The sequence below is a fragment of the Passer domesticus genome, chromosome 7 (assembly GCF_036417665.1).
Source record: "Passer domesticus isolate bPasDom1 chromosome 7, bPasDom1.hap1, whole genome shotgun sequence".
Classification (NCBI taxonomy): domain Eukaryota; kingdom Metazoa; phylum Chordata; class Aves; order Passeriformes; family Passeridae; genus Passer; species Passer domesticus.
In genome coordinates this window covers 58,641,964-58,660,051 of record NC_087480.1, presented here as the reverse complement: position 1 = coordinate 58,660,051, position 18,088 = coordinate 58,641,964, and the positions used below count along the sequence as shown (strand labels likewise).

Below are 18,088 nucleotides of genomic sequence, written 5' to 3'. Positions count from 1 at the left end.
AAAAAGGGCAGTTGCTGGGTATTTTTCTGTATTGAATTTTGTATGTCTGTGTGTGTGTATATTTGCAAAATTCATTCGCTGTCCTTTTTACTACCTAAGGATTTCTCAGGTCTTCAGATATTGCCAAGCAGTAACACTGAGAGATTCTCCACCCCTCCCACCCCAAATAGTGATTGCTCTTGTGGGTAGAGCAGCTTCAGTTTCTTAAGAGTCTTTGCAATTCCCTGAGCCTGAAGGCAAATGAATAGAAATTTAGTGGACCACCTAGTTCTTGACTCAAAATTCTCCAAAGAGGAGTCTGACCTAATTTATATTGTACTGGATCAAATAATCATATCATGCATGTGTGCTTGCTGTTTTGTTTTCCTTTAGCAGGCATATTGCTGTCTTGCAGAAACTTCAGATTTAGATGTTAGGCAATGTCCCTGTGGTTTTGGGAGGTGCTTTCCCTTGGTGAGTACTTATTGAAAATTTCATTTAGAGGATACTTGTGAAGAGGAAAACAATCCAGACAGAATACTAAGGCTGCTAGAATTATTCATACCTGAATGTGAATGTTCTGTTGTTTAGTACTGAGGATAATCAAGAGTCCTCTAATACAAAGTCTCCTTAATATTACTAAAGATGGAGCTGTAATCTCCCCAAAATGCACTATAAATATCTGTCATGACAAATCTCTGTGACAGGGATTCTGGTGGGGTTTGATGTGGGTGATTTTAGGGTTGCTGAGGGTGTTTGTTGGGGGCAGAATGCGTTGAAACTCATTGGGAGCTGATCAGCATCCAGGCACTGCAGTTGTAACCTCTTAAAGCAATTCCAGGTCTGCAAAACCCTTTTTATGTTATTTTGCAGAGAGTAGCACCCATCAGTCTGTCTGTCCCAAGATACACTCCAAAGCTTGTCAATCCATCTGTCTGTGTTCATAGTTTGGGAAAGAACTGTCTAAATCTGCACAGGTTCGTTTTTGGAAAGCTTAGGAAAGTTTTGAGTCTGCAGAATTTCAAGATCACACCAAGAGTTACCTGAAAACAATTCTTGGCTGTTGAATTTCTTGAGGAACTTGGATTACTGGGAATCCAGTTGATGCAATACCCATTTCATTGTTTCCCTTTTACAGAAATGTCTTCTACCCTACTGACAGAGCAGTTATAGAGAACAGCAGGCATCAATATTGGTTGTTTCTTAACCTAAAGGATTATAATTTTTTTTTCAATAATTGAAGTAACTGAGGGGAAAATTGTCAGTGGTCTTTTTTTACACCATTAAAAAAAAAAGCTGAATTTCTGTTCCTTGAAATGCAGCTCAATAAACTGTGCTAAAACAGCAAAGAAAAAGAGCACTTCAACTTGTTTAACCTTTCCAGGACCTGTCAGTCTCTGCCTGAGTCTGGCCAGAACACCTCTATTGGCATGTGCTTTTTGCCAGATTAACATGGATTAGGTCACTTGAATTCACCCCTCATTGAGTTCATACCTTTCCTTTAATCCTCTCTCATAGTATCTGTCAGGATTGATGGGGGAAAGAAAAGCTTCTCCTGTATTTGGGATATTTTAAACAAATAGTTAGCATGAAGAATTTGTTTTACCTTTTTTTTATTTCCTTGTGTAACTTTTGCAAACCAAATACTTCCTAACCTCTGGTGTTTTGCTTGTGGCTGTGGTGGGGTGGGAGACTCTGCTCCCTTGGTTTTGAGGTTGGTGATGATGGGCACAGTGATAATTTGGTAGTCTAGAGGATTCCAGGCTTAGGAATTTCCAAGTAGTTACATAGTTAAGCCAAGAATTAAAATAATGAAGAAAAAAAAGCAAAATACTTCTAAACTTTAATGTAGCACGGTTGATATTCAGGAAATTTTACTGCTCTTCAGTTCATCAACAGTCAATGCAGCAAATATTTTATTAATATTTCAATTTTCCCTTTCAGTCTTTTATGTTAAAAAATACACACTTAATTTGGTTTTATTGTTACTGCCTCATATGTCAGTTTTTTTCCAGCCCTGAGGCTGATCAGCAAATTCAGATCTTTTAATGGCAAAATTAGATGACCTGTTAGGTGTTCATGTCTTACATTTTAGCAGCTATTCCACAAATATCAGGGTCTCCCCAGCAGGTGGATTTCCCCTCTGCTTTTTAAATATAATGAAGGTTTTCCCATTCTAGGATTTTAATTTCTGTGAATGTACATGCATTTGGAAATGTGTTTGTTGTGCCACAGTAACACTCACAGTGTCACTTGGAAATGTTGTGGCGTGGTTTTAAAACACCTGGTAGTTGCTTGCAATAAAGACTCCACTTTTTAATTGCACTATAATTAATAAAAAAACAAATCAACAGGAAGTGCTACTTCACACAGCATGTTAACAGTTAGTTCAAGTTTAAAAACAGTAAAAAAACCCCATCAGTGAGTTTAACAAAGATTATTTTATGAATGGGGTTTTTCTTTGTGGCTGCTAAAGTAATCAAATCTCCCATCATGGCTTCAGGACAGTTTTCCACCCACCATCCCTGTGTGATAGTTTTTATATATTCTGACCCATTTTTCTTCTTTCTGAAAACAAGAGAAATGAAATGTTTGAGAAGTCCTAAAGAGGATAACAAATTGAATTGACCACTTACTGTTCCTGGCACTCAAATTTTATGGTCCTTACCTCCCTAGTGATGGAGTGTGCTATTCACCAGCGCTGCGTGAGAGTTGCAGCTGATGAAATTTGGTAAAGTTCTTTCAAATCAGAGCAGCTACACTGATTTCCAGCACATGAGGGCTTGTCCCCTGTTGCTATGTTACATTTGTAGCAAATGCTAATTGAATTTGGTGCATACAGATCCTCAGAGAAAAGTGAGAATTGTTACTGAGTGAATCCCACTGTGCCAGGCTTCAGTTTCTGGATTTCAGTGCGGGATGCTCCCAGAGAAAACATGAAATCTTCTTTATGCTGTCAAACAACACCAGAAAAATAACTCTGCTGCAGCCTCAAAACAGATCTGAGACTTCAGCACTGCTGAGTTTGGGCTTGAAAAAGAACAGCAAGTGATTTTCATAAGGGAGCTCTGGTTGCAGCTCTTTATTTTCCTCATGGCAGGACTGTTGGTCCAACAAACTTCCTGTATGTGGTTGTCCCTTTTGAATGTAGAGTTTCTCATGTTTCATTCCTGCATAATTTGTTCTGTTGGATTCTCAGGTGAGGTGAGGAGATGGCAGAGGGAAGACTCTCCAAGGGATGCTTCTGTGCCTCAGCAGTCCTTGTAGAAGCAGCTGAGTTTGTTAACTTAGACACGATGCCCAGTCCTGAGAGGTGAAATTTAGGTGAGAAGAATCCTGTCCTCAGTCACTGGACTCAGCTGCCTTTTTTCCAGGGAGCAGAAGTCCAGGGGAGCAGATCATGCACATCAGGCTTCAAAATATTGCTCAGGCTGTGCAGAGGAGTAACTCAGTTCTTTATTGCAAAGATCATCTCTAGTTCAGAGAACAGACTGCAAGTGACCCGTGCACATTGTGGGTGGCTGGTTCTGCTAATCACTGTTTTTAGATGGAGCTTTTTGGTGGAGATGAGAAGAAGGGACAGTGCTGAGAAGGGAAATAGCACAGGTAGAGTAATAGGTCTCGTGGATCTGGGAGCACAAGAATAAATTTTCCTGATGAGGACAGTGTTGATTTTCTTTGTGGCTGAAAGTGTATACATAATTGGCAATGTAGCCAATGAGTAAAGCAGGTATAACACCAATTTTAATGTCTGTGTTGGATTACCTCTAAGACTTTTTCTCATTCTGGTGGACTAGGATTATCTTTGGCTGCTTCACAGTGATTATTTATTAATTAATTTATTAAGGAGACTTATTTTGTGGTTGAATGATAGTGAATATATTATCTTATTTTCATAGGTGTGCATATATTTTCTTGATAAAGACTGGCATTGGGTTTTTCCAAGACAATCAAAGGTTTGATTTGTTAAAAGAAACAGGCATCCAGAAACCACCAGGAATTGTGCTGAATTAGAGTATGTCTGGTTTCTTCTCCAAAAAACACCACATTCTGGAGATCAGTGTAGGTTCACTGCTGTGTATTCAGAGAGCACTGGAAAAACCCGAAATAACTGAGACAAGGATGTCTGGAGGATTCCTTCCCACTTGGGGCATTGCAGGTCTTAGGTGAAAATTTTCTAGTTAAGACAAAGTTATAATCAGCAGGAATAGAAGTATGTATATATGTGTGTGTGTGTATGTATATATATAAAAGTGTGTGATAGCTCTGTAGTTCTGACATTAATACAGCAGGAAAAAGTTCAGCCTACAGTTCCAGGTTGAAGTACAGGTTGAAGAGGTTTGGTCACTGCTGGCACACTTCTGTTGGACTGCATCTTTGTCATTCCAGTACCACTGCATGAGACAAAATGCAGACATGACAACACCTTGTGTATTAATCTTGCTGAGTCCTAATTGTTCCAGCAATTGCTTCCTGTAAGGAGTTGGCCACACTGGGTACATTAGAGAGAGCACAGTGCTAAATAGAATGAATTGTGTATTCAGATGTACTTTAGCTTGTACTTTACTTGCAAAAAGTGGAGAAAATCTTGTCTGCCTGTCTTGAAAGTAAAGGGGATAATGTCTGGAGGAACAGTTCCAATGCTTGACAATTAATAATAGCACTTTGAAGAGAGGCTTTTAGCAGAAGGAGAGCACATAGGTTACAGATTAGTGCAGAGAACAATGTAATTTTTGTGCTAATATGTTGAGATCAAATAACTCATTAATAGGAGAATAATTTATGAGGATGATGCAAGTAGGAGAATAAAGTTCTTCTAAATATTAATCTACTGCATATATTATTTATTGTTGTAATAAAAGGTTGAGGAGTAGACAAGGGAGACTGAAATGCCTTGCAACTTCTGGTAGAGTTCACAAAGTGCTTTTTTAAAGGAATTTTCCTTTAAATGAAGAATGCTGGCGTAACCTTTTGGTGAGGTAGTGGTAATAACTTGTAAAGTTTCTAAAAGCATCTTTGTGCAGTAATGTGAGAGGGAAACTTCTGAACCAAGGTTCTCTTGGCAATCCCAATTCTCTCAGCCTTTCCTCCCAGCAGAGCTGCTCCATCCCTCTCATCACCCTGATGCTTCCTCTGGACTCACTCCTACAGCACCATGTCCTTTCTGTGCTGTGGATCACACTTGGGAATAGCAATCCTGAGTTTTGACACCTGTAAAAGAGTGTTACGACCCTCTCACCTCAAATCTCACTGCCACAGTTTGTCTTTTTAAAGACCTGTTACATTTTGTGTTTATAGCCTTAGGAGCTGTGTTACAATATGCCCAAAATTTAAAAATTACAATGGGAAAAGCAGCTTGGGGAAAAGTCAGGGTGCAGAAAAGAAACAGCTGCTGTTACAGGTACAATGTGTTACTACCCACAACCTCCCTTTTATCCACTGAATAATTTTATATTTAACAGCAACTTGTGAAACAGTCTAATGATGTGTTAATAAGCTGGAGTGGGACACGTTTTAATTGTCAGTTTTTTCAAAGGTTTTTTATCTGCTGGCCTACTTCTTCAGGAGTGTGAGTAGATGATTAGGTTATGTATTCTATTTTTGAACACTCTTTTTGTAGTACAAAGCCTCGCGTGCTTCTGTCATTCAAAAACCTGACATGACTCTGAATCCCCTCCTGTGATAATTCTGATTGATCACTGAGACTTTTAAGGCACTAACACTACCTGTAGAAGAATTCTTAGCATGTGACAGAAATGTGTCTTGCTTATTTTGGAGAAGTGGAGTTCACACTTGTTCACAAAGATTTGTAAAACAGCTCCTTGTGAATTTTTGGAATGACTGTAATTCAGACTGTGTGTAATGCAGAATTCAGCCTTCTTTATATTTTGTGAAAGCTTTTTCATGTGTTTCTTGTTCTTGTGTGATATTCTGGCACCTGTTGATGTTTGAAAGATTGTTGCCACATTTCAGTGCATAGTGCTGAGTAGTAAATGGCTTTACTGATGTTTTTCCTGGAGTTAGTCAGAGATGCTGTTCCTGCCATTAGATAATCTTCATATATTACTGTTGATATGCATGTAGGAATGTGTTGTGCTGAACGTAAATAAAATGTTGCTTGCCTTTAGTTTTTAGCCGTGGTAAACCAGATGTTCTTGAGCTCTGGTTTAATGTTTTGCACTGCTGTTGTGTAGCTGTAAATCTCACAGGAATTCTGTCCCCCAGGGATCCACTTGTCCTTGTGCCCAAGTGAGCAGTAAAAAAGCTTTTGCCCTGCACAGAAACCTGTAAGTTCTGCACATGCTTCCATCTTCATCTCTATTGGACATAGGTAGAAAATGTAGCATTACTTTCTGAAATGGCCATCAGAGCTTCCTAATGAGACACTTGGATTTTTTTCCTCCTTTGACAGAATTAAATGTTACCTATTAACCATAATGCTTAAATTGATGAAGTGTAAAACTAGTGAAATGGGTTACAGGGAAAGGAAGTGAAAATATTATGAACCATATGCCCTAATTTATGTCTTCTTAGAAAATCCATCTAATGAAATTAAGTATTTGGAATAATTCAGCATATGATATTGAACAAGGAGCACGGCAGTAATGGTAGGACGATCTTGCTTTTAATATAGTAAGGAAGATATAACTCCTTTTCTGGGGAAGAACATCAAATCCTAGTGTGTTGAGATCCAGGTGCATCATCAAGACTAGATTTTCTTTTCCTGTGGACCTACACTGTTCTGTTTAATTGAGTAGCTGTGACAGCAGCTTCTGCTGTGCTCTTTGTGATCTGACATAGAGGCAAATGAGGTGGCAGCTCTTGGTGTGGGTTCTTAATCCCAGTTTCGTGGTCCTTTCTTTCCTCACTGTTCCTAAACTCTGCAGCTCCTCTCTCATAAATGATTGTCTCCATCCACTCTTAATCTCCCCCTACTCGAAGCTGTTTTTACATCTTGGCTCCCAGACTGAACCTCCCAAGTCCTCCATTATTAAACAGCTCTCACAAATTCTTCTCTTCTGCTTCTTGTGATACAAGACTTTGTGTCAGAGTCAATCCCTTTTTTCTCTGCTCTGACTCCTCTGTTTTATGCATTCAAACTCAGCAGCTTGCTGGGTGCCTTGATGGAAAGATGAACCTCTTGCTGTCACTTCCACTGCTCTGTGTAATTTCAGTTCAAAGCAGTAATTAAAGAAATAGTCCATTTTCCAGGAGAGTGTTTATAGGAATGTGAATGAACATTTTAGTTCCTTCTGGAGGCTGCAGGAGGGATGATAGCATAGAGGGATTTTAAATAAAGAGGTCACGCTGGACAAACGTAAAATCTCATTTTTTAATTTTAAGTAGTTTTGGGCTTGGGATTTTTAGTTTGTGGCTTTTGTTTGGTCTGTTTGTTAGCTTGTTTTTTGTTGTGTTTTTTGGGGGGGGGTGGGGGTGGTGGTTTTTTTTTAGTGTTTGCAAGAAAACCAGATCTGTGATATGAAGACCAAATCCTTACTCCCAATTTCAAAACTCAGCAAACTTTTCAAATATACGTTTGTAATGATTATTTAACATGGTCAAAATACAGTATTTCCCTACAGCCTAAATTTTGGAAGCTATTCAACCCATTCATCCCTCACATCCTGAAAATCATCCCAAAGCAGATACACTTGACATGTAGAATTGTAGCCTGAACAGTTAAAAATCTGCCAAGTGATTAAAGGGAGTGAGAACTGTCAGCCAACTTTATCCACCGTGGTGCTTCCTACCCTGGGTTTGAGTAGAGAAAATGTAAATAGGTAATGTATTTATAGGGAATTATTTAGCAATGCTACTGTTGTAGCTACATCATAAATAAACTGCTCGGAATGTTTGGTGAAATTTTAGACCTTGAGATCAAAGATGTAAGGCGTAACTGGAAAGGTGGATTTTGTGCAGTTTATGTACTCACTGAGGTACTCTGGGACTGGTTGGTTTAGTCAATATAAAATGTGCTTTATCTGATGACTCCTGTGAGACAGGGTCATTGATACCAAGAGTTCTCTTGACTCTTGTTGATGGGGGAGAGAAAAATTTAAACTACACTGGTGTTTGCCTTCTTATCTTTCTCATGATAATCATGGTGTGCTTAATGGCTGTACACGTCTGAAGCATTTTCTTTAGGTAAATGAGTTTGGGATGTGGTTTTAGAAATTAAGGGGAAGAAGATGTTTTAGTCTTCTTGAGCTTTTTACTAGAGAATTCCATATCTGTATGAGTTCAATGCAGATGATAAGTTAGGGAGTGGAAATGTCATCCTCTTTCAAAGACACATGAAATGCAAGGGCTGTGATAAAAGTGTGATACTTTGAGGTATCTGGGTTACAAAGAAAGCTTGTAGTTAATGGAATTATGTCCATGAATCTTTTAATATACTCAGGTTGTTCTTTATTTCCTACGGAGCATTGCAGAATTTGTTTCCCTGGAGTTGACTGAAGTAAGGCTGGAAAAATCCTACCTGATCTTTAATAATCCTTCATATGCATGGTAATGCTCCAGAATTGTACTATCATTGGATAATTTACGCTTAAATCCTTTCATCTCTGTGCTTCCACCTTAAAAAAATCCTTCAGTGTTATGGGGAGCCAGGGATTGCACACTTGAAATACCTTGGACTTGTTGCCAGTTCAGTCTCACCTGCTTACACTGATTTATTGTGATTTTCTTTTTTTTCTGAGGGCAAGACTGAAAAATACATTTCTGCTGTTATAGTTAATAGATTCAGGAAGTAATTTGCAGATTGGGAAACAATGGATCTCGTATGATAAAAGCACTGCCTAGGTAATTCATAAGGAAGATAAACTTGTATTGTTAAGCTTGCACATTTTACTCTTATTTGTAGGCCGTGAATTGCTCTCCTGTGCTTTCCACCATTAAGCAGTAACATTATTGCATTAGTAAAAAAAAGCACTGCTGCTTTGACTGGCTTTCAGAACCACACACAAAATCAGATAATGCATTTTACTGAATTATGAAGAACTGTGTTATTTGTTTATAACTGCTCACTTAGTTATTGCTCTCAGGGCTCCGTGTTACAATTTAATCACTTCCCTGCATCTCAGCAGTTCTGCCAGGCTGGTGTGAGCAGCGAGGGTACAAAGCAGAGTGACTGGCAGCTAAGTGTTTCCATCAGTCAGGATACTGATTTATTTCTGTGAGGAGGAGTGTAAAGGAAATGAGAATGGCTGTTTTTTATAAGTGATGCGCTGAATAGTCATCAGTTAAACACTGGAGGTCACACATAACACTGAAATCTTGAGAAAGGAAAAAACAACCCGAGTGTGTCTTGTCACCCTCACTGCACGCAGGCTTTGGGAAGTGTGTGATGATCAGCGTGTCCTGCAAAGGCAGCACAAAGGATGAGTCTGGAATCCTTTCACTTACAGGGTTTTCCTCACAAAAGAAGGGATATGAAGCATTAAAAGGCAGGATGTTAGGAATTCTTTGTTGTCTATATACTGTACACACCTGTGAAGATTTTAACTGTATTCAGGATTCTGGCATTGCAGAATGCTTAAACTGGACCCAAAGAATTGGAATAGGGCAGGTGGTGTAAATATCTGTGTAAATGGATCCCTTTTAGAGTTAAAAATATAATTTAACTTGAGCAAAAATAGGAGTAAAAACATTGGTGGAATATTATATCAGTGCTTTAAAAATATTCATAGGTGTGCCTGAGATAGGAACAGATACATTAAAGTTGTCATTGCCTACTTTGAGGCAATAGAAATAATGTAATTTTATGTCCTTCTTGAAGTGCTGGCTTTAATCTGGAAAAAATAATTCTTTTTAGATAGTCAAAACAACAAATATTCTATAGCAAACCTGAAAGCATTAGATGATGTTTACAGGAGATAGAAAATTCAGCTGAAGTTTTTTGCTAATGGTTTCTCATTCCTTCTGTATCTGAAGTCATACAGATACAAAATCCAGAGGAAACCAGCAGATAGTTTTGAAAGAAATTAGGTCTTTCTAAGATTTTAAACCTCCAAAGCCCACTGAAAATCTGTGCTCAAGCATCATTGCTTTTATAGCAGGGAAGATACCTTAGCTATCAGGAGACTGCTTTAGTGGGGTATTCCCTAGAAAGCCCCCCTGTAGCCTAGCCTACATTTCATCTTCTTTTTCTAACCTAAATCCTGAGGTTGTCAGACACTTTTATGAAATGTATGCACTAAAATTTGATGAAAAAATGTGGCTACATAGAGAAGGAACTACTTTAGGAGAAGCTTTTAGTGCTGACAATAGAGAAACTTTTTACTGTCTCATGAAAAAAAGAAACTCTGACTGCAGGGGGAGAGAGGGGGACTTGCCTCTTGGTCAGAGGAGAAATCTCTGGGTTTGCTGCTAAATGCACTCAAGGGAAGTGAAGGTATCTGCAGTATAAAATAATCAAATATAAAAGCAGCCATTGCTGTTGCGGAGAGTGGATGGCAAAGGAGAAGCCCCACTTTTTGATTACACTGATTTCTGGATGGTTTATGCATCCAGATGAATTTATATTTCTTTTGATGGTGCCCATTAAGATACAGATTTTGAGGCCTATTTTGTCTCTTTCACAGGAAGAGTGTATGATATGTTGATAGATATATGATCATGATAGTTTTGGAAGATGAAGGAGAAGAGAAAATGTGCTGTGGGCAGGAAACAGCTACTTCAGCATTTCTTTTCCCTCCTGTCTTTTTTTCCTGAGCCAACAGTCCATTCAGCCTGAATACAGATCTATTCTTAATGTGTTCAACTGCATTATTTAGCCCACCACTGCAAGCCAAATTGTTATCCGTGGAGGTGGAATTGCTAAGTTGATTTAATGGAGCTTTGTTAATCTGGAATTTCATTTACATCTTGTCTTGGATGTGTTCTTTGTCACTTCTTTGTGTTTAGGACAGTGTGGTTTTGGCCAAAAGACACAAATTTACACTAAGAGTAGCTCTTCAGCTCCTGCATACCTGCAAGAAGGGTGTCCAGGAGACTCTTGTCTTGTGAGAAGCACTTAAAACTTGCTCTCAAGTCCTGTAGTGCCTCTGTTAGCAGCACATCGGTCCCTTGGAAGTGCAGCCCTGAAGGAGCAGATCTCTGTTGTGCTCCGTGGCTGTGAGTAATTACTGAGAAACACTGAAAAGAAAACCTGAGTGGTTTATTCATAACCTGCTCAGTGCCTGCATTCCTGACTCCTGCTTGGTTGGAATGGAAGCCACCAGCTGGAAACACAACCAGCCACTGGCTGAAAAGATCTGCAGTGGTTAAAAACACTGAGAGAGAGAGAGATGTCAAATAGTCCCCTGGAAGGATATGGAAAAGGATTACATGAAAGAGGGAATTTGCAAGCCTGGAATGTGTTTTTCCCTACAGTATCCATTTCCATTTTCTGTGAAATGGCTTTCAATATTTAGGTTATTTCACGTTTTGTTATAATCTCTTGAATGGAGATCAGATATGATTTACAATTTGAAAACAGGTTGAAATGGTTCTTGATGGTGTCAGGAATATTTGCAAGGTTTTAGCAGCTGATATGGTGCAGATGAATGGATAACACAGATAATAACATTTATTATCTCTATTGCTATCCCATTCCCCAGAACTGTGAAGGTGGATTGGAGCCCTGCTTGCCTTCATTTTCCCCCATGGTCCTAGGCACTTTTTCAAACAAGAAAAAATCCCAAATTATGTTTCAGAATGCTTGATACTGGAGACACTTGCAGTTTTCTGATGAGGAAATAGCAGAATGATGTAGCTCTGGTTATGAGCTAGTCAGTGGTGTCACTGGTCAAATATCAACACCTTCTACCCCTTTCTCTCTCATTCATTAAATCACACAACAAATGACATATCCAAGGTGAAATTTTAACAACAAATTATTGGCTTTGGAGGAGTCCACGTTTGGGAGGTCACTTGGACCTGTCCCTTTTTTGGCAGCACTGTGTGTTGATACAGCTAGAAATGGGATAAGTACAAGTTATTAGTGGTTTAAGAATATGATGTGGGATAAAATTGCAACCTCTCAGCTGTCCCACCTTCCTCAAGCAGTGCACCCAGTGATTCTTTCCAGACTCTTTTTCCTGAGGCCTGATCTGATGCAAGAGCAAATAAACTTTGGCTGCTGAGCAAAGTTACCCTCTCACCTGACTTACATAGGCACTTGGACTTTCTGTAACAGATTTTTGGCAGCATCAGGCTCCTGTTTGCAGGATTTGGTAATACATTTCTTAATTTCTGTTGCCTGTGAAATGCTGAACATTTAAAGCTTTCTGCTCCCTAACAGCTTTCTAGTTTCTCTTTGTTTCTCCATAAAGTCTGTTCTTTCCCCAGTTATTCTGTCTCCTAGAGCAATTGTCAGCTAAAAGTGAGGACAGGTTTGCACCACGAGCACTTCAATGTCTTGAAGCTGAGATTTGTGTTAGGGAAAATATGATGTGATGCAAGGACAAAAGGTAGTCTTGCCCAGCTTCCCATGTTTGCCTCTAATTAATGTATTTCTTTCCTGTTAGTTTCAAAGGTTTTATTTCTAGTGAGGAGTTAAATGGACCCATTCAGTGTTTATATTTATGCAAATGATTGTTGTGTCACTCAGGTTGCAACATTAAAGAAAAAAAGCCAGATATTTTACATGCCTTTGAGTATTGAAGTGATTACAATTACCTACATAAAAGGAGTTGCTTTATTAATTAATTAACTTGGAGAAAAATGTCTAGTGACCCTCTGAAGGAATATCAATAACTGAAACATTAATTATGTAAATAAGATCTGCCTTTACTGTTCATTATTCATCATTTAACATGAAAATTGCCTTTTAAAATAATGCTTCATTCATATATTTCAATAAATGCCTATTCTGCCTAGCTTGTCACTTGGATCTATAGTCTGAGTCAAAAACTGTAGTGACATCAGTACAGACCTTGGGACACTTCCTTTGAGCCTCCAACACCCAGTTCCTGATTGCTGGGCTGGCATTTTTGGGGGACAGGCTCTCTCAGGCAGCAAATGCCCTTTGGGAATGAGTTCTTGCAAATTCTTGTCTGGAGAGAGAGAGTGGCTGCATTTCATGGGTGAGGAAGGAGAGGAAAGAAGCAGCAAAATGCTTAGAGGGCTTTTGTGACTTTCCCATGGTTTCAGAAGGGAGGGTAAGGATGAGTCCAGCTCCAAGTGGAGTGGTGGAATTGAATTTTTCACTGAGTCAGAGGCAGCAGTACCAAGACAAACAAATACCACAAGGAAAACAAGGTTAGCCCACGTGGTTGGTGACTGTGATCTTGTGCACTCAGTAAACTCGCTGGTCCTTTTTACATTTGGAGGATGTGACTGAATGCCTCCTGGCAAGTGCTGCAGGTGATTTTGTACAGGTTATGAGAATCCTTTCCTTATAAAGAGTTCTGCCTTTTTGTGTTCTAAAGTTTCACCGAGCGTGTTAGCAAATTCTGATGAAGGATTCCTGAAGGGTTTTATTCCTTTTCACATCCCTAAAGACAACACACAAAGGTTTCCAGGGTTACTTTTTGCTCAGGTAGCTGTGAGTGCACCTGTAAGAGGAGAGCGAGGAAGAGCTGTGTTTTATTCTCATAATCTCAAAGGCTGTGCTGCACATAATCTTGAGTGTGCAGACAAAAAATACTAGCTGTGCAGTTGCAGAAAATCCTTTACTCTCCACTCCCTGAAGAGCACCTGCTTATAAGCATAAGACTTTCAGATTCCCTTTTTTAATGCCTCAGAACTCACTTTGCCCATAGCAGGAAGGGCTGATGAAGAAATATGTGTGTCCCCCCCCTCTCCCTTGTAGCGTGATGGATTGTGGAAGTCCTGATTGAAAATTCTAATCACAGCCTTGCAGTCCTTCAGATCACAACCCCTGACAGTTGATTCACTCCTTTTCATGCCTGCTGCCTCTGACTGCTCCTGGTGCCTCGTCTGCATGAGTCTATCATTAGCACACAAAGCATGATGGATTGGCCGGGGTACCTCTGTCCTCAGAACCTGGGAAATGCTTCTCTTTCAGAATCAAAGAACCCGTGTGTGACATCGTCATGAATGAGAGAAGAAAGTAATACAGTGTTGGAGGTGCCTGTTTGCTGCCACTGTGCAGAGGGAAAATGAGGCATTATGGGGACTGTAAGTACCTGGCCTGTTTGTTTGGGGTTTGGCTCCTCGCTGGGAACGATGCAGAAAATCAGGGGTGTGGAGCAGTGCATCAGCTGAGTCTGGCAAGTGCACAGCAGTTGTAATACTGTTTGGAAATCAGGGCTGTAAACACTTCCAAAATTCTACTTTAAGTTCAGCCCGTTAATGAAATCACTTAAGTTTCAGTGAGATCTGATGGCCAAGATGATTACAAATTATCATTATTTGGATACTGAGTGGGCTCAGTTCACTTTGGTAGATTCTCTCCTACAGACCCTTTCAACAGGAAACTTTTGCAAATGTTTGCATCTTGCAAATGCTTTTATTCATCTGTGTGACTTGGCATTTAATGTTTCAGTGAACAAGACAGTTAAGTTTTGGCTCCAGTGAAAGATTGATAGGAACAATTTTCGAATGTGGTATCACAACAAAGTGAAAATATGTCATGTTCAAATACTGAGCTCTGATGCGTCATGTGGTCTTGTAATAAATGAAATAGCACTACCAACCTGACAGATGTGCAAGAAAACGGTTTTAAATTTATGATGATTAATTTTCAAGATGAACTGCAATGAAAAAAATTGTTAGTAGATACTTAAAGAAGGTAAGGGGAACCAGCTTTCTGAAATGAGAACAGGCAGGTGATGATAAAGCTGCCTTCGCTTTTATGTTTTGCTTTCTGAAATTTTAGCAGTGGGAAAATTCATATTCTGGCTGCTGCAGCTGGCATTAACAGCTACTCAGGCAAGTGTAACATCTCATGGAAATTGCACTTCTTGGATTTGTGCTTCTGTTTCATGCTGATTGTCCTGGAAGTAGGAGTAACTCAAAGCAGAGCTGAAGGGTTTCTACCTGGTGATGCTTTAAGAGCCATCAAAATAAAAAGGCACTGAACTTAGTGAGAAAACAGAAATAGCTTGATGCTACCTTGAAAGAAAACCAAACATTTCTGAAACTCAGCATCTTCGTTCACTTTGAGGATTTGCAACTTGAGCAATGACTTTATTTTGCACTAGGAAGTTAAATGTAAAATATATTGTTTAGTAATAAACTGATTTAATTAAGCACTGGAAGGTAATTTCAGGCTAAAAGCAGCCCCTGATAGCCTTTAGCAAAATCTGCTTCTGCCAAATGCAAGAAGATAAAATAGTGCCCATCCCTACCAGTAAACTCCATTATTTCAAGGAACTGTGTCCCAGTGAGGCCAAGACTGAGCTTTCCAAAAAAACAGCCTCAGAATGGATGTGGGCTGTACTTTTTTCAGAAAGGGAGTTCAGCAGGGGAAAAAAAAAATCCTACGTGTCAGTGTCATGTTATTTTGAAACAAACAAAATGCCTTTAAAAGGAGATGTTTTCTTTGTCAATAGCACTATAAGCTTTTACATGGGAATGTTTTAGGTTGACATGTTATGTGGGAAACCCCAACAATTGTCTGCCAGCTGTTAATTTCAGGCATTCTGGGAACAGCTGGTCTGTAGCATCTCCTCATATCTGATCTTCCTTATCTTCAACAGTGCTCCCTCTTCTCTGTTAAACAGATTTGATGATTCTAGATTTTTCCCTTATTATTTGAGAGAAATTATAATTATTATAATTATTTGGGACAGTGGTTGTGGAACTCAAAGGCAGTATTTTACCTGTGGATTGCCGTTTGAGTTCACTTAATAGAAAGTAAAAATTCTAGAAGCCATTTTGGCTGTCTGAAGATAGATCTGAGTGCACATGTCCATTTTTTTTCTGCAGAAATACTTGTCAGAACAAGGTTTCTGCTGGTCCCTATCAGGTCCCTGTCTTACTGTGCCCAGAGGAAAGAAAAAACCAACATGTCTGAAGAGCTTAAGGATCCAAATATAAAATTAGTATAATAAGTATAAAACTGTCAAAACAGATGAGGTGTATCAGGAAATGTACAGTATATTGTGCTTGCTGCCTTTAGTGCACTTCGTAATGGCTTTCATACAAGTTGCTTTGCCCCTTAGTCTTTATTATCAGGAATTGTTTTTATCCACTAAAATGGATAAAACAGAACAGCCAAGATCATGCTGAAATTTCATGTCTTTGCCTCCAGCTAATGCCAGTGTCTGTGCTGGAGGGAAAAACTTCATTTAGCAGATGCTTGAAAATGCTCTGTCCCTGCTCTGGAATCACCAATAATCCATTGAAAATTCACTTCTACCAAAACCGGAATTTTCCCCAATCTTACTTTGTTTTTGAAATGAGAATACTCTGTGAGACTTTCATGATCAGCCCTGATCAGTTGTACTGTGGCATTTTTACAGTTGGATGGAATTCAAAGTTTCTTAAGCACAAATATTGGCAAACATTGGAGTGTCACATGAATGTGTTCTGAGGTTTGCTAGCACCTGGCATGAAGTGACCTGAGGAATGTATTCATTGCTTCCAGTGACAGTTGGATTGTCTCTCTATTTCTGCAGTTTATGACAAGTTTAGCTCTCCAATAACCTGTGGTTATTTGCCTTCTGAGTTGATGAAGCTTCATAAGTTTTGGAGGTTAATTCAGGGAACATTTGAGTTGTACTTGCCGTGGAAGAAGTTCAGTTTAGGGTGGGCTGTGTTTTATTTCAAAGGGTGTAAAGCTTCATTATTGTGTAAGGATTTATATTGTCTGTAGTTAAAAGTCTAATAGTCTAAAGGCATGAGAAAAGTAGCTTTATTCTTTAAAACAATATCTTTTTCTGTTCTGTATTTTGTCAGTGTTAACTTAAGGTTTTCTGATCTGTTTAATTCAGTAAATATCATCTTCCATTACATCAGAAAATATTTCATTAAATGACTATAGAGGCATATCCAAATTGCTCTCTATTACTGCATTTCTGGCCTTTGTAGCTGTACCCAAATGCACTTTAATCCAGGCAGCAGGAGTGGTGCTCGTGTGCCAACTGTGACAGCTCTGCTTCCAAGGCCACTGTCCAAGCCTGCCCACACTGTCAGGGCTCACTTTTCACAGCCTGCTCCTGCCTGCTTTGGGCTCTGGTTTAGTTTTATTCACACAACAGATTTCCTATTTTAGGTGGAAATTTCCCTAAACAGAGAGTAGATTGTTTTGTAATTTCCTCACATCTTTTGCTTGTGAAAAAAAGGCTTCTTATTTAAAAAATATTTACTATATGATATTCATCATAAATACCATAAATATACTATTTACTATATATACAATCACTATAATTCAAGTAAGTAACTTTTTGATAGAAAATACTCATAAAACTGGGTTGATATTTGAGATTATTACTCTGGATCCTGGCAAGAGGTACCTAAATTCCATCCACCACAGTGACTAACATTTTGACATTTACAGATGGGCCTTTGACTTTACAGTTTGTCAGATGTCACCTATGTATCCTTGGCTGTAAATACCTGGAATGTGGAGGATGATGCTGGAATCTATCCGTGCATGCAAATGTTGTCTTTTAAATTTCACTGTAAATAATTTTCATACCTGAAATAGTTCCCCATCTGTAATGTGAGTTGCAGTTGGTACAGTTATTAGATTATATTGGAATTATGAGTTACTAGAGTATTAGAACTAATTTGAATTAAAGATTGTTTATGAGTTTTGGACCTTATATAAAATATTGTGACGAGTACTTCGGTGAGATAAACTAAACTGTTAGTGGAGATTTTAGTTTTCCTCTGAAACTGGAGAAATATTTTTCTCCTAAATACTGAGTGTAGAGTATTTTATGATGGTTTGCCTGTAATGAATCTTTCAGTTTGTTGATGGAGCTGCTCAAACACAGCCAGTAATAAAGAGTGCCAAGAAAGCTGAATTTCCATCCTGCTATGCCACTCTTTGCTTGCAGTGACCAAATCACTGTTGCAGTAGGTAATTCAGTATTCTGGTTTTCTTTTTCAACTTGTGTCTGGCAAATGAAGGCAGACTGATCAAAAGGCACATTGTCAGATTACATGGGAAGCCAGGATTTTACTTCCCCAAGAAAATACGGTTTTCCTCATA

At 38.9% G+C, this 18,088-nt stretch overlaps 1 protein-coding gene across 26 annotated transcripts in view; it reads left to right on the top strand.

The window, feature by feature from the left end:
- The window catches only part of DAB1 (DAB adaptor protein 1), a 406,138-nt gene that overhangs the window by 272,232 nt on the left and 115,818 nt on the right, over positions 1-18,088 (top strand). For 17 of the 26 annotated variants that reach the window (XM_064428992.1, XM_064428991.1, XM_064428985.1 and 14 more), the window contains one exon: positions 13,991-14,103. The exons of the other annotated variants lie outside the window; for them this stretch is intronic. The gene's annotated coding sequence lies outside the window, so the exon portion shown is untranslated. The remainder of the gene's footprint in view (positions 1-13,990; positions 14,104-18,088) is intronic. 26 annotated transcript variants of the gene reach the window in all.